The sequence below is a fragment of the Coloeus monedula genome (assembly GCF_965178545.1).
Source record: "Coloeus monedula genome assembly, chromosome: 1".
Taxonomy (NCBI): domain Eukaryota; kingdom Metazoa; phylum Chordata; class Aves; order Passeriformes; family Corvidae; genus Coloeus; species Coloeus monedula.
Genome location: NC_138781.1, coordinates 142,986,916 through 143,003,308, shown reverse-complemented (window position 1 = coordinate 143,003,308; position 16,393 = coordinate 142,986,916).

Here is a 16,393-nt window from a genome sequence, read left to right as displayed (position 1 = left end):
TTTGTTTTAGTTTATGCCATAGGACTATTAAATAAACCATTAATAAGGTTAAGTTTAAAATATTTTCTTTTTGAAATGATTAGTGGGCTTGAGTATTCTTCTTTGTACCAACAGAGCTTTACTTCAGAGCTTTTAGCAGTTATAGTAAGGCTGATGCTTTTCACTTCTCTTACTTTCACCTCAAATAAGTTTTAAATTAAACTTTTTCTTCTTTTAGGATTACAAGGGCATTTCAATAAATTCCTTTTTATTATGTCATCCTGATAGGTCTGTGTTTATGCAGACACAAGATGTTAGATACAACACATATGTGTAGATCCAGCTTCTGACCTGGAGTTTCCATTCTCTACTTTGTTTTAAGCCAATATCAAGTGTCTTAAGTGCCATAGTACAGTCGAAAATTGGTACATTTCCAATACAAGTAATACAAGTCAAAAACCCAAAGCCTGACATACCTTTCATATTGCTTAATTTTTAAGGTATTATAGCTTCAATGCCAGAGAATCACACACATACAACACTAAGGAATATACGAAGTCCTAGCTTTTAGGAAGTCTTGCGGAAAATTTTGATAAATTCAACCAGAAATACCTCAGGTATTATTTGTGCAGATATGGTTATAGTTACACTGACTACAGTTGCATGTATGTATGATCCACCTGTATCATTTAAATTCAGCTTAATTAAAGGTTTTACAGGTGTAGGAAACTGATAAATAATGATGTATCTGGTGGTGCTCATTGAAATTCTGACTGAAGGAAATGATAAGATAAATTAGGGACATCTGGTGCGATATAATGAAACTTGCAGAGAAGTATTTATGAAAGCAAATTATTTCCATTATAGTCTTTATTGATTTTTCATGACAAGAGAGTGATTTTTTTCCCAAAAAAAATATTTAGAAAGTGAAAATCTTAAGAAACACCATAAGAATGTGAGAAAATGGAGAGGAACTTGATTACTGAATATTTGGTGGGCCACATGTGAGGGTAGGAAGGTATTTGTTTTTTCCTTGTAGACTTAGGAAAGTTTCAGTATCCATCCAACTGCAAAAATTGTGGAACAATTCAAAACTAAGACAACAAGCATCAGAAGAGTCAAAGACTATGTCAAGATGATGGGCAACTCATGAAATAAGTTAAAAGCAACAATTCTAAAGCCAGAAAGAATGTATTATTTTCTTAGACATTTTTTAAGTCTGAGGTTTAGAAAATTTTAAATATTTCTTACAAATTATTTTAAAGTGATAATGTTTCAATTGTAAATATATATATATGATTGCTATTACAAATATAGATCGCTATACTAGCATTTTGCACTGTTAAACAGAAAGTTTGTAGCTGAAAATGTTAGACTTTATTTTTGCAAGATTTATCGTATTTGTAGCTTTTTTCATATTTAACATTTTTTTCTTTTAAATTAATTTGGAAATATTAGTTCAATTATATCTGTATTTTGGATGTACTTTATTTTTGAACCTCAAAGAAAAACAGAGAACCAAACTCTATGCTGAGTATATGAGACAACCGAAAATTTTGAAAAGCACTAAACATGCAATCAGTACCACTTTCAAAATACCCAGCTGACTTGAGATCAAATGAACAAAACATGGTAAAGGAGAATAAAAGCTTCTTATGTTCAAGGTGGTAAACATAAGGCTTAAATTATATTAAAAAGTGTCTCAAGACTATACATTCCAGTAATGAACTTGAACTAGATTTCAGAATTAAAAAAAGGTGGATGCTAGATTCATCTGCCAGGAGAGACCTGACAGATAAAGAACAGTCAAAAGCAAAACAATGAGAAAAGAAGATGCAGGGGAGTCAGGAAATGCATAAGACATGCTAGCAGCGAAAATTCACAAGAATAGTAAATAGACCTTTGATGGCACTTGAGGGCTGTGAGACTACAACTGACTGCAAGATGATAGCTACTGTTGTTAATAAAATAACATCAGAATTTTAAACAGCAAAAGACTGTTTAAATTAGTCAGAAAAAAGTCTGAAAAAATATCATGCCTGTAACATAACTTGTGTTTTGTGTTTACTGTCTTTAAAATCAGAGCTATATTATGGAAAAAAAATTTAAAAAAAGAACATTCCTCCTCCCCCAAATCATAAACAAATCCCTTCCTCCTGTGTATTTATGGAAGAAAAAAATTATAAGCAGCAGCATAAATTCCTTCATGCTTTAATGCTGGACTTGTATCAGAACAGATTGTCAAAAAAAACCCTGAAAGAAACCAGAGAGGGAAATATCATGTGCTACAGATGTACAAATACTGGAGAAATATGAAGCAGAGCTGTGATAAAATAAGTAAAGTTAACTGGCCACAAATGAAATAGAGAGGAATAAAATAAAAATGAAATAAATTAAAAAAAAAAAATTTAAAAGCTCCAACTTTTCTGCTGTCACAGGTCAGATATCATTTAAGAACTTAACAAGATGGGAGCAGCTTTGAAAGGCATAATAACAAGAAAAGAGGAAACCAGACAGGGGCAAATAAAGTCATCGCCACCAGTGCCAGAAAAGTTGAGGTCATAAGTATTACTGTTAAAAACAATTGCAGCCATATGTGATGACAACAGTAGAAATTGCTGACCCTTCTACCTCAAAGTCTTTTTTTCTAGCTATTCATCTGAAGCTTCAGCGCTATACTCTCCACTTCTAACCTTACAATTTTGAATTCAGTCAGTCTGTCATATTACCATATCTATCACTTTCACACAAAGCTAGAGCTCTCATCAGAAGCCCAATTATTTTAAAACATCTGATCCAAACCAACACATTATCTTACCGCTGCCCTGAAGTCCAAAAGTGAATGGGGCTTAATCCCAAGGTCATCTTGGAAGTTCTTAGAATTTTAAATATTAGGGATACTGTCTCCTATTCAGACAGATCCTGCATATCCTCACCTTTTCTCTTCCTACTGTATGTTCAGATGCTGCAGTGACTGACCCTCAGTGACAAACCCTTAAAGCCCAAAATGAGATGTCCCAGTTCAACTTCTGGTGTGTGACAAGAAATAAGAATCTTGGGACAGAACTAACACCAGCTATTTCAGTGAACAGTCAGATAGTGACACCAAGCAAATATAAAATGATTCTGAATAAGGTTTGACTGAAATTGCTTTTTTCCCGGTGAATTAAAAACTGCGAGAGAGACTATTTGCATGGTGTCTGCAGTAAGAAACAACAATTCTGGCAGTCAAAGCTTCTACACTATTTTAAACAATAGCAAATAGAAGGTGCTTTAATTACACAGGAATTATAGCAATCTTTGAGTTTTGTTTGTTTGTTTTCCAGGATAACTAAGGACTAGGAATATTTGTTCAAAAACAGAAGATACCTACTAAATTTCTTTTTTATCTGCAAGGACCCAACTCCACATTTGTTTGTTTACTCAATCCTTTTTACATGGAACCATTTAAGATAAAAATAATTCCCCAAAATTGAATTTACTATGAAAAAATTTATTATTGTTGTTGTTGTTGATGTTGTTTTCACTGTTGTTATTATTATTATTATATAATGATTGTATTGTGTAGTTACATATTGGAAACTTTAAGAAATATATGTTTTTACTTCACAATTGAGATAGCAATTCTAATTTATTTTTTCAGATTTTTCCCAGACAATCGCAAGATTTTCAAGATGTCACATGAATACCAAGAGAAATCAGCAGGAAAAAGAAGTAAGCTGAAGCAGTTACTAAAAAAAGAGGAATATACCGAGGTTTCAGCCCTCCAGCACTCCATGTCAAGAAAAGTCTGATCAAGAAAGGGAAATGAATACTTTTGACCTCCTGAGAATCCATTAGCGAACATTCCTCTTACACTGCTGAGGAAAAAAAAAGAGAATAAGGTCCAACACACCTTTACTGACATCATTTGGTTGTATGTCACATTTCTAAAGCAGTAAATAGTAAATATTCCTTTTTTTTTCTTTTCTTTTCTTTTCTTTTCTTTTCTTTTCTTTTCTTTTCTTTTCTTTTCTTTTCTTTTCTTTTCTTTTCTTTTCTTTTCTTTTCTGATGAAAAAACGATGTTTTTATGTTAAGGCCAGCTATGCTTCAAAATGTTTTTCTTGCATAACTCGTCAGTTTACACCTGGCACATATCTATGTGGTTCAATTGCTCTATCAGCTGAGTTTGAATTATGACAAGAAACCTGAACAACTCATTATCTGCCTATGCAATCTGTCTTCTACAGTGGCTAATCATTTATGTAGCAGACAGGCTTTGTATCCATTTTGATGATACATCTGTACGTGTTTAACAACTAGAATGACAGGAAGGTCAGTGAATCCAGCTATCCTTTGGCAGTTTCTCATCACATACAAATACTACCTGTGATTCAAGCTGAATTTTTGTGCCAGCAAATGCATGCAGAAAAATTGAAAATATGCCAGCCCTTAAAGGTATGCAATCAGGTGTATAATGAACACTAACACAGGTAGTGCAGTAGCTACTAGAATTAGTCACATAAAATCAAGCAAAAGCAAAGACTTTGGGTAGTGCTTTATAGAGTTAATATAGTGATGTTCCCAAAGATAGAAAAGGAAGCACACATACAGAAAAGCAAGAAGGAAAAATCTGCCAAGCAAGGACATAAATCATTGTTCTGAAGTGAAACTACACATACTCAAACTTCAGATTATGAGGCAAGAGAAAATTGACCTGTAAAGGTACTAATTGTGACATTAATCCTGCAGTCCTAAAAGAAAAGTCAAAATGATGGAATTGCTAAGTGAAAATCTTGACAGAAGTTGTGAAATATTCCTTGTAGAGCTGGATATTTAGAACATCTGCATAAAGTAAAGAGACAACATTATGGCTTCAAAAATTAAAAATTAATTACTCCAGGAAAAAAAGAGTTTCTGGGAAACCCTAAGTAATGTGGAGAATTTATGCTTTCTTTGGCCTCTATGTCTCACAACTGATAAAAACATTCTGTCTACAAAAGCAAAAAAAGGGGAAAGCAGTTTAGAAAAAATCATTGTGTCTTGGGCTCCATTTTGTGCTTTTGGTAAACTTAACTCCATGGTGTCCTAATTGGAATTGGTGTCCTGATTAGAATTGCTGCAATTTTAATACATCTTCTTGCAATCTTGAAATAAATCATACTTATATAAGATTCTACTTCTTACATGTAGGATGTCATTTTATACTTTAATATCAATAAAATATGAAATGGTTGTAATTGCATGCAACATTTAGCTCTTAGGTAGAAAGTAATTTGCATTGAAATGTTTGTCTTTCATAAGCACCTAGAAATAGTCATGTTCATAATTTATATGACTGATACTAATAAAAAGATAACTCAGATTTTAAAATGTCAATAACCTTTTTCACAGGGTAATAATATTTCCTGCAGCTATAATGTTAGTGAAGTCTAATAGATCAATAGAAGTTGCTAATGCAAGATTTGCTCTGAGTGCAAGTTCCATTCCATTCTTATATTATATATTATTCTTATTAAAAAGAAAAGTCATTTGAGAAGACAAATTGTGTGTGTTTTTATTTTTTCCCCACATACATATCATATCCTGCTTGAATATATGAGCAAACCATCAGTGCGACACTTAAACATTTTATATGAGATGAGATTGTCTCACAACCTGTTCCAAAACATTTAAACATATTTAACATATATTTACATATTCAAACATACACACAGAATTCAGTGGGGTTCAACTGTTCTAGTACTTTGTTAAGAAAATTATTTTACAGAACCACAGAAGGGTTAAGGGACCTTAAAGATCATTTGGTTGTAACCCTCCTGCCATGGGCAGGGATCCTTTCACTAGACCAGGAAGAAGAATTTAATTGTTTTAAATTTCTTAAAATGCTATAGGAAAACAAGTCTTGGACTCTTTGAACCATTTCATGCACATTAATTATTGCTTTCTTCCATACTATTCCTTTGACAAATTCAGAGAGCATATAAAATGCAGAAAGCCTCACTGGAAGAACATAATCTATACAAAGTTTATCCATTATGACATGGTAATTAGTATAATGATTTCCAAATAAAATTATCAGGAAGGATTTATATTCAGTTTTCTTTAATTTCAAATGTGAAATTGAGGTTGGGACTTGTTCACTTATGTATTTGAGTCATAGTCTATCAAAAATCATTATTTCAATTAGAAGTTGAAAATGTGACAATCTGCAAGCTGGAATTGTTAGATACACTAAAGCATTATGGAATCACAGGATGGTTGAGGATGGAAGTGCTGTCTAGATGTCTTCTGACCTAATCCCTTTGCTCAAGCAGGGGCACCTACAGCAAGTTGCCTAAGACCATATGCAGATGCCTTCTTTATCTCCAAGGAGGAGACTCTGCAACCTCCCTAGGCAACTTGTGCCAGTGCTCAGAAACCCTTGCAGGTAAACAGTGTTTCCTGATATTCAGACAGAACCACCTGTGTTCCAGTTTGTCCATCACTGGGCACTATTGCAGCTGGGTTGGGGTCTGTGGCTCAGACCCAGGAAGCCGTGACTGACCAGAGAGAGCGTCCTGCAAGGGACAGTCTGCCAGAGGTCTACGGCGTTCCCTCAGCCACCGAGGTGCCTCTGCAGAGGGGTGCCTGTCTCAGCAGGCTGTCAGCTCTCTAGTGATTTCAGTGAGAGTGATTTCTGCTCTTGTTCTACGAGGCAACCCCAGGCCAGACCAGGAGGAGAGACACGAGAGGCTCGTTTAGCAGTTCCGCAAGGGGTGGCTGTATTTATCCCGCACCCTGCGAAGGGTAGGCCAGGGACTAGCTCTCCGATCTCTAAGGGAGAATAGGGTAACTCTTACAGGGTTACAAGGGTGGGTGTGAGAGGGTAGAAGCCAATGAATCTACATAGGGTCTCCCAGAGGATCATGGTTTTGTTTTCTCTCACCCTCACCGAGACCTGCTGCCTTTTCCAAGGGGATCTTTCTGGGAGGTTATGCAATCTCCTTATCTCAGCAGGCCTCCCTCCAAGGCAGAGGCTGGGCATACCCCACAGGGCACCACAGGACACAGTCTGGGTCTGTCTTCTGTACAGCCTCCTTTCAGGTATTTGTGCACTCTGATAAGATCCTCTCCAAGGTTTCTCTTCTTGAGGCTGCATAGTCCCATATTTCTCAGCCTTTTGTTGTATGAGAGTTTCAGTCCCTTAATCATTTTCATGTCTCTTTATTGGACCCTGTGCAGTATGTTCACAACCCTTTTGTACTGACAAGACCAGAACTGGGTACATTACTCCAAGTGTGGACTTACCAGTGTTGAATAAAGGGGAAGGATCACTGTTGTGCTCATGCAGCTCAGGATACTACTAGCCTTTTTTTGAAGCAAGGGCTCATTTTCCTGGCTTAGTTCAACCTTGTTCACCAGGATCTCCAGGTCCTTTTCTGCCAAGCTGTTTTACAGCCGAGTGACTCACAGCATAAATTGGTACATGGGATTGTTCCTCCCCAGGTGTAACACTTTGCACTTCTCTGGCTGAACTTCCAGAGGTTCCTGTTAGGCCATTTCTCCAGTCTGTCAAGGTCCTTCTTCATGGCAGCAGCACCCTCTGGTGTAGGAGTAACTCCTCCCACCTTGTTGCTGAGGGCACACTGGGCTGTCACCCAGATCATTTATAAAGAAAGTAAATCAGGTCGGTATCTAGTATTCATCTATGGGTTACATCACTAGTCATGAGCCTCCAATTAGACTTTGGATCACTATCACCACACTCTGGGCTTGACTACACTGCCAGTTTTCAGTTCTTTGCTGTCTGCTCCTCCGGTCTATACACCAACAGCTTCTCTGTGAGGTTATTATAAGAGACAGTGTCAAAAGGCTTGCTGAAGTCCAAGTATTCAACATCTACTGCTCTTATCTCATTTACTAGGCCACTCATTTAATCATAGAAGTTTATCAAATCATCAAGCAGATTTCTGCTTGCTTAAGTCACACTTACCCACCCATACTGAGTATTTTCTCATCTTTAATGGGCATGGACATGCTTTTCAGGATTAGCTGCTTCATCACCTTCCCAGGGAATGGGGTGAAACTGACTGGTCTGCCGTACCCTGAGTTCTCCCCAGACTTGCTTTCCTTCAGTTTTCTAGCACTTTTCCCAATCACCATGATCAATAAAAGCACAGCTTCCTCAACACTCGTGTGCATTCCATCAGGGCCCATGGACTAAATGCATATCCATTTTGCATAAGTGTTGCCTGATCTGGTGCTCTTCACCCAGTGTATATCTTTACTCCAGCCTTTTCCCTTTGTCTCTGGGATCTTGGTTTCTTGAAGGACAGTCTTGCTAGCAAAGACTGAGGCAAGTAAGACCTTTTATACCTCATTCTTTTCCAGGTCCCCATCTTGTTGAGCAATGGGCTCACATTTCCCCTAGTCTATCTTTAGTCACCTATGTGCTTATACAAGCTCTTCTTGTTTACTTTGACATCTCTGGCCAGATGCAATTCCGTTTGGCATTTAGATTTCCTAATTTCATCTCTTGGTGCTCAGACAATGCTTCCGCATTCCTCCCATGTTATCACACCCTGCTTGCTTCGTACCCCTGTACAATTCCCTTTACCTGTTTGAGTTTGATGAGGAGCTCCTTGTTCATCCACACAGACCACCTGTTATTCTTGTCTAACTTCATATTTATTAGAATTTTTGGACACCATTAAGTATCAGTTACTATAAGCATGCAAGCTGCAAGTGTGTTTTTTCTTTTATTCCTTCTGGACAACATTTTGTTCATCTGGAACATTTAGAAACCTCTTTTCCAAAGTTCAGATTTGTGAAGCTGTGTGGCTTTTTTTTTTTTTTTTTTTCTCTTTAATAAGATTTTTCTGGCACAAGGAGAAGACTGCTCTCAGTAGTTTATTCATACTTCCTTCAGATGTGATTCATCCATTTATTATGAGGTGTTACAGAATTAAATGCAGTTTGTGCTAGGTGTATGATGACTCAGAATCCTGCATAAATTAGAGTCTATTGTGCTGTGTGTTGTCACAGGGAGGAAAAGCAGCAGTGAGTTTTCATGTGCTTTTAAACATTATTTGTTCAGCATGAAAGAGCTAATATAAAATGCAGTGATACAGTGTTGCTTGTATATTTTTGTCTTTTGGAAAAGAGAAACTGTATACAATTATAACCTTGCCATGATGTTCATCTTCAAACAAGGCATGAAAATATGTAACCACAGCAACATCAGTGACAGAGTGAGTAGTTTAACCTTTGTATGTGTTTTCCTACACCCACATCTCAGAACAACCTGCTGGATACAAGATACCTTAATGCAGTCACACTATAGATGTGATACAGAAGAGCTTGCAGCAACAGCATCTCCAGTGAAAAAAACTCTCAGGACTTTCGACATCTCTCCATTTAAGGCATAGTGTTACAAGGAGGTTTGGAAGAGACAGCCTCCTTTTTCCCCTCATGTATTAATAAGGCTTGTGAAAAAAAGCTATTCCAATCCAGGAGACATTTTTTCCCTTTTTCCTGTCTGCTATACACACTGTGCTTATGTCTCTCGTAGAGAGAATAGAAATGTTAAGCTATTAAAAGTATTTAATTTTTTTGAGAGATTGTTCTACCTACTCCTAGAATCCTCCATATAATTTTCTTGGAAATCTTTGACAGGAAAAAATGAGTAGTTGGAATCAAATTTTAAAATTAGGAGAAAAATAACTTTTACATTTTAGTTTTAACTACATATGTATGACAATGGTTTTGGTCAGCATCCAAATCAGAAGTAAATGTTCCATCTTCCCTTTTTAAAATGTATGTCCTAATGACATCAGCTATGAGATATTACATAAATTTAGCATTTTTTCACAGCAGATACTTCTGTCTGGGCTGCAACACAGTCAACACAGGCAATAAAAGATGACATCATGTAGATTAATATTTATATAAATATCTTGACTAATAGGATCTTCTCCTGGGAGTTAGAAGAGATTCAATAGCACCAGGTTGATAAAATAAGCCCCTTTTGTCTCCTTAGAAATTTTTAATAGGGACACAACTTCTGTTTGGAAGGAAGGGACAGTCCTAGAGTCCTAGAGTTTGTGTTAGAGAGATCCTAAACCTATGATTCAATGCCTATGGCTATTTTCCAGCACTGGGAAAGCACTGTGGGGGAAGGAGCTGTGTATGCAGCCAGCTGCAGATATATTTCCCTTCTAACTCTTTCATAAGTGGACTGATCACTAATACAGAGCCAGTGGCATTTGAATTGTGTTTTCCTGAGACATTTTTCATGTGCATTTTGCAGTTCAAAGCACTTAACATAATGAAAGAGCGATGCCTTTGATGAGAGGGCAATAGCACCATGTGTTGCCTTAGGGCACAGTGTGAGGGTAATGGTGACATGAGTGAAGTCCTGTTCAGAGCTCTGTAGAAGGTGGAAGCAGTCATGTACAACACATTCAGAGTATATGTTTGAGACAGACTGTGGAAGTTATACTGCCAATTCTGCCATGATTTTGTTTTGGAAGGAAATTTTTGGGTCAGTCCACGGGAGAACCAAGGCCAAATGAACATGTACTCACAGGGGTAATTAAGGGATCAGGGCCCTAGACAGAAAAGGGGAGCAAGACAAGCAGGCAGTGAGAAAATACAGGCTATATCTATACCACTAAATTAAACACACTAGCTCTAGATGCCATTACTTCATATTATCAGGTTCTCTGATAACAAACGCCCTGCTTATGTAGATTATACTATGAAGAAAACTAACTCTACCCAGGCCAAAGCCAGCACTGACAGAATGTGAGACAAGTTTATTTTATATAATAAGAAAAAAAAACCCTAAACAAAACAAAACTGAGAACCCCCTCCCTAAAGCCTACAATATTCTCAAATATGAATGAAAAAAAAGTTAAATAGTTGGCTCATTTTTCAACTACAGTGATAAAATGTTCTTCAAAGAGGGATCTCCTCTAACTACATTTGAATTGAAAATTTTCTGCTCTATAGGCAAGAAATTATGCTTTCTCTGTTGTCATTGTGCATCTTAAGCAAATGAAAGAATCCATTTTGTGTTTTCTAACAAGCCTGTTAGTTGCAAACCTTTTTCTACATGAACAGATGTATTATATATATACCAGTATTATTATTATTATGTATATACCAGTAGTATTCATGTTTTCTAAAAGAAATAGAAAGACAAAGCTTACTAGCTAATTAGAGATTTTGTAGTAATTTAAAAACAATGACTGTCTGAGGCAGTATTTAAGGTATTTGAACTTTTCAGCATTTGAGGGTTGTTTAAAAATAAAATCAGTTAAAAAGTGATGTCATAGGCTAAATTTTCACCTAAGCACAGGGACACCAAGTTGTAGTCCAGGGAAAGAAATATGCTTCAGTCTCTTCTCCAGTGTAATTGCAAGTGGAATATTTTGTACCTGTCTTTCATAGGAGCAAATTACTGACTTTTCCCCAGGCTTTAGTAGTAATATCAAGTATTGATAAAGAATAAAATTTTGGTTCCTTTCTTACTACTGGTCACTTTACCTGTGGTGTGAAGGTTAACAGCATATGTACAAATAAAAATCCCCTCTTACTTGAACAAGTTACCTACAGGGATATAAAATTTAATTCACCATAATTCAGAAAATGACCAAACAGGGAAACAGAAAGCCAAGACAACACAATTTTGACATTCCAAAGGTCACCGTAGACCATCTGCAAGTTTCCTAAATGTAGGCCAATATCTCTTTGAACTTGGCTGAATTTTGGATGAAGTTTGGTTGTAGAGCTGTCTTTTCTTAGTAGACATAATGCCCCTTTTTTTTAAAAAAATTCTCTTTTAATGCTGTCCACATCATTAATTGTTGTCTTCCCTGATGGGGGAGATGTTCAGATTCCTGCCAGGTGAAAAAAGGAGGTGAATGGGACTCCATGCTTCTCAGTCTCCAGATAGGTGTTTATTCATTCTTATCTAAGGAGTACAAGCCACTTGCATGGCTTAGACATAGCACAGAGCAGAGAATGCAGCAAGAAGACAACTTACAAAGATCTCATAGCCTTTTTAAAGGTAAATTACCCAATGAAAGCTTAAAACACAAGATATTTTCACTTTTTTTACCAATGTCCAACAAGTTCCTAAATCACATAGACAGGAACTGCAGAATTCTGTATCCAATCATCTCAAACACTATTGCTGCAAAATATGGAGTTAGTGAAGAAGGAGAAAGAATCTTTTAACTACAACTTATTCTCCATTTTGAGGTTTTCTATCTATTTACTATGCAAATAGACCTAAAAACTCTAAATTTTTCACCCAGTGATAATCTCACATAGTATTCTATCACCTAATTCACACCATTGTAGATTCAAATTCTTCCCAGAGGCTAGGCAAATTTTCCCATGGACAAAGGTCAAAACCAGTACTGTCCAGAGGGGTAAAACCTTTCAAAACAGGCAGAGAAATATTCTCTGCATTCAAGGTTCCCACATATTTCGTATTTTCATTTTATTTTGTTGCTTAAGTGGAACTTTTATTTTAACAGAAAGAAGCATAGCTAAGGTATCATAGGATCACTCCATTTTAAATAAAAATTTATAATCTTATTTTATGTAATTTTATACATTAAGTACATTACTGAATTGACACACCTTCACACTTTTATTAGCTATTACATTTGGTGAACATTAGAGCAGAATTGACCTAATCCAAATAGCTAGTCAGCCAGTGACTTCAGGTGAGTTCATTAGTCAAAGACATGATAAACTCTGGCTTTCCTTTGCAAAAAATTGGAAAGAAACCTATTATAATTTCTTGGAAAATATTTTCCTTAATATTTTCAGTAGTAATTAGTATAGTTTGTATATTTCTTGTAATTATTTTAGTATTTTTCTATTCAGTGCATGATTTGACCAGGCTTTCTGTTCTTCAGGAGAATTTCATTCTCATTAATCATAATTTAATTTTTCTTTCAGAAAACCCTTCATTTTTGTGTACACTTCAATGTTTGAATATTATTACTGGGAATTATATGGTAGAATACAGAACAAACCAAAACTTGTTTTTTCTTCAAATTCTGGTTCCAAATTAAGAACATTCCTACCTCTATCCATCATTCTAATGCATTTTGTTGTACTATAAATAAGTTTGAATTGACACTGCTGTGAAAATGGTTTGGATTATGGATGCATTATTCTTCCATCTGGTCCTTTCAAACTAATTTTTGTTTTCTGAGTTCAGCTACTCTTTCTTTCTGAATACCTTTTAAAGCCTTTTTTTACAAACTGCTCTTGAACTATTTTTCCATTATTTTCCTGTCTGGGAACACTCATTGCTAGAGCTGGTCAAACAGTGATATACCTGATGAATTATGAATTTCAAAAGCAAAAAATACTGCTTCATAATGTTATCATTAATTACTTTGTAGAGAATTGCAATTTTGTGAATGGAGAATGAATGTGAATATCTGGACAAAGGAGCACCAGAAGAAAAGACTGAAGCTTATAACAATAACATATATTGATGCCAAATACACCAATAGGTCAACAGGATTACAACACATCTTTGTGCAGCTTCCTAGGACACACAGCCTGAGAAACAAAGGACTGCAGTTGCTGATGCAGAATGGAAAGACTCAACATTGTGATGTATCAAAGATTACAAAAAGATACTTCCAAACCCAGCACATTATAATCAGTTTAAGAAGAACCAAGGAGATATGATGAGAACTTGATCAATGCCATCATCTGTCCTTCGCTTCATTGTGAGGTTACATGTGCAGACTGCACAAATACTTAAATCACACTGCCTGAAGGCCAGACAGATCACTTTGGTACTTGTATCCTGGAGTCTGAGTACTGAGCAAACTACTTAAGCACATGTTTCTTGGTGCTTATGAGTGTGCAAATATGAGAGTGAAAGCAAGTTAAATGACTTAAATAAATAAAAACTGTAATACTTCAGTTTTGTTTCCTAGAACTTAAAGGTCTTGTCTGCTCTCCAAATTGTACTCATGTGATGTTTCAAATTCAGGAGGTCTCTATTCAAAGCCGAATCACTCATGAGGTCATTCCAGGTTGCCATTTATGTCTTAATCACTTACAAGGATGGAGACTGCACATTGTCCCGAGAGAACCTGTTTTCAATGCTCGACTCTCCTGATGATGAAAAAAGGTTTCCCCTTATATCCAGTCTGCACATCTCTTGTTTCCATTTCTGCCCATTAGCTTAATCTATGAATGTGGATTACAGGAGCTAGAACACATACGCTTGGTAGCTTGGACATAGAGAGCACAGATCCTTAGATTAGTACAACAATTTACTCTCTGGTTTTGTAGTCTTTTGGATAGGTTTATTGCTCATTAAATAACTCTATTATGTTTCATACCTGGACCATTTAATTATTTCCCTTAGTGAACTATAAAATTGACTTGATTTTTTTTTTAGAGTCCATGTTCAAACATCATTGTATAAACCTTTCAGGAAAATAATAATAATTTATTGACTTTCTCTCCATCTGTTACTTAAAAAAATCTACTCTCTAAAGTACCTACTTTTGAAATACAATGCCAAGGTAAAGGTGTTTTGTGAGTATCAAAATACCTGAATATTACAACTTCATTAACAACTGTTAAATACGTGTTCTTTAAATAATTCTGCCATCTATATTATTAAATTGTTATATTATTAAAATGCCAGATGGATCCATGGCACAGATTTGGGCCACGCTAACATCTGAGAGTTAACACAGGGAAGAAAACATTTCCACTAGGCAGTCTGAGTGCGGGGCCAATGTATTGGAGAGTAAATGAATTATCCAGTAAGAATATTGGTAACTTTGTGCCATCCACTTCAGGGCTAGAGGATGGTCAAGGCATGTTTAATTTATGCAGCTTCTGGATCTAGTAATTTGGCAACCCTTTTGGTAAAAAGTGTTCCAGAGAACATGGTGAAAGCAATGTCAGATATCATGTGAGAAAATATGTTCCTTACCACAGTATACTTTCTTTTGACACAGAAGACACATCAGCATTTTTTTTTATGTCTGGTTACAAGAGGACCAAGAGTCTGATTCTGCATTCAAAAAGCTCCCTGTATTGACTTGATTGTCATTCTTTTTTATTTGCTGAATCAGCTAGAAGTGCTTCATTACCCATATTTCTATCACAAATGTGCCTTACATTTTACTTCTTTTCTTGCATCTCCCCCTTGAAAAAAAATTGAGAGATCAGATGCTCATAAAAATATAAGGACTGACATACTTATTTGCTTTTGTGTATAAAGATATCACATTCATGATCAGGCTAGTTTTGCTCAGGAGTGAGATTGTGAGGTATTTCTCCCAACTGTATTAATTTGATGCAGCATCTCATATTTGAATATCAATTAGCTTTGAATATATTGTCTCCTAAATGAATTTCTAGTTTTGGAAACTGAAATCAATATTGTTTTATTATAGACCGTCAAAGAAACTTTGGATAGCAGGAAGAGGAAAGAGGGAGAGAGAGAGAGAGAAGTCTTCCTTGGATCTGGGTAGAAAATGTACAGTATTATGTACTGCTGTCCAGCTTTTACATCTACTGCTTTCACCATAATTTTCTGATTTATTAAAATTAAATTAGTTTTTTTCCAATATGCTCCTCTTTCATTTCCCGCAGCTTTCTGTCAGATATTTATTTCAGATATATGTCAGATATGTATTTTTCTCTACCTGTCTGCTTGTCCCAATTCTCAAGTCTCCAAAAGCTCAGACTGTGCCACACACTTATCTGAGGCCCTGAAAGACCTAAGCGCAAACATCTACAATGCTTAGTTTCTTAGAAAGTTCTAACAGTCCTTTGTATGACACTGTGCTTTATGTGCATAACAGTAACATGGAACTGGGAAGCAGATACAGGAAAAAAAAAAAACAAACAACCAAATCAAAAGAGAATGAAGCTTTATTCATGGCTATTTTAAACAAAATCTTCTGGGATATAAATTGGGGTCAATCCAGTCAAGGATGAACCCAAAGAATTTGCAAAGCATTCCTCAGGATGTCTTTAAAGCTCATTTTGTTAGCTAAAATAAGCCAACATGTGGAAAAAAGTGATATCATGATTTGAATATTGTTAGAAAATTGATATGGGTATTGTTAGGAGCAGCAAGGGAAGAAGTTTGTCTGTTCCCTTTAGCTTATATCAGAACTACTTTGCTTCCATGGTTGGATGCCTAACAGAGAAGTGTGGATCCTGAGCAGCTTTCTGGGCTTTTCTCAAGTGTGATGAGCTTGCATTAGCCTGACCCATCAACCATCAAGAAGAGCAAAGTTCATTTTGTTCCCATTTTCCCTAAGCTCTTTTGCTATGAGATGTCCGTACCTGAGATGTCTGTTAATTCCTGCTGCACTGGAAGCTGCTGTAAATGCACACCTTGTGCTCTGCTTGGGAGATTCTACTCTGCCTCAAAA